The following is a 1,630-nucleotide window of genomic DNA, read 5'->3' as shown; positions in this document are numbered from 1 at the left end:
CGCTGACTCGAGTATAAGCCGAGGGGGGTATTTTTCAGCCCCAAAAATGGGCTGAAAAACTCGGCTTATACTCGAGTATATACGGTACTTTTGATAGTAATATATGCACCAAATAACAAATAAGAAGAATTTTATCAAAACCTTCACAGAAAAATAGTAGAAATGGAATGTCAAAATACATGCTTAATTGGGGACTTCAATGCAATACTAGATGGGACATTAGATTACAAAAGCAGTAAATCAGGGAAACAAGGAAGAAGGAGATTACCTAAGACTTTTTAACATGATAAAGGAAATTGGTGTACAAGATATTTGGAGAGAAATGAACCCAGGAAAATCTCAATATACATTTTATTCTAATAGTTATAAATCTTGGTCTAGAATTGATATGATTTGGATGATGCCTGAATTAAGGGTTAATATGCAGGAAATTGAAATAGAATTAGGTACTTGGGCAGATCATAATCCTTTAAAAATGGTGTGGAAAGGAATGCAGAAAAAATTAAGATGGACTTTGAACCTCAAAACAAACGTGCTTCATGGGTAACCTCAAAGCACGACAGAAGAGACCAAAATCTGCTGCAACCACCCAGCAGATGGGAGAGGAATAAAAACCAAATAGCCTCCCCCAGCCAATCCTCAACAGAAATGCTGTCAACAACAAAAGCCTCAGACGGGGAAGAGCGCAGGCAGGCAAGCTTGGAGGAGAGGGGGCAGCTGTACCCCCTCCCAAACACTGTCCTCTCAAAAAAGCAGGATGAAAACTCCCAAAAGTGACAAGGAAAAAAAAGTTAAAACAGAAGAGTATCTTGTGGTGGTTTCCTTCCCCACTTCATTCTAGCTGCAGTTTAAATATGTAAAGACCACAAAAGAAAAAAACTTGGCTTTCTCTCGTTTTAATTCAGAAGGCAGGACCAGGAGGATTGGGGGAGGGGTTGTTTGTTTCAAAGGAAGGGAGGATGCTGGCTGAGGAATTCTGGGAGTTGAAGTCCACAAGTCATAAAAGGGTTAAGTTTGAAGAGCCCTGTTGTAAGCCAATGTTTGGAAACACCTCCATGAGAGCCAGGTTTTGCACACACATGTACTTCACCCCGTTCCTGTCTGATCCCTCCTGAACATGGGTGTCCACTTAAAATTAGGGAGCTCCTAATTTTTCAGCCCTTCCAACGTGCAGCTCCCCTCTTTCATCAAACCGACACCCAACAGGACAGGAATTGTCTGCAGGCAGAAACCGATGAAAGTCGAATCGATTTTCAAGGCGGCCCACTCACCGCCAGAGCTTGCCCAGCGTCTTGCTGAGCTCAGCGTTGTGCAGGTATGGGTACTGGTCAGCCAGCTTCCTGCACGCCATCTGCACCCAGACCTGGAAGGCATTCATGGGCCACTTGACATGAGGCTTGGCCATCAGCGCCCCATGACCCCGCACCGGCATGGGCACCAGGTTCCAGTCATAGCCCTTCAGCACCTACGAGACAGCGTTCCGGATGCAGGTGGGGAAGCGCTCGTCCCTGCTTGGCGCTCATCCCTGCTTAATCAGAGCCTGTCTGGGCAGCCTTCGCCGCCTCCACCATGCATGTGGCTGAGCAGGCAACTTCTCCCCAGCCCCTGGACGAGGTAAAGGGGGCCAGAA

The sequence above is a fragment of the Protobothrops mucrosquamatus genome, unplaced genomic scaffold, assembly GCF_001527695.2.
Source record: "Protobothrops mucrosquamatus isolate PMUCROS unplaced genomic scaffold, P.Mucros_1.0 scaffold48, whole genome shotgun sequence".
NCBI classification, from domain to species: domain Eukaryota; kingdom Metazoa; phylum Chordata; class Lepidosauria; order Squamata; family Viperidae; genus Protobothrops; species Protobothrops mucrosquamatus.
This window is presented reverse-complemented; position numbering follows the sequence as displayed.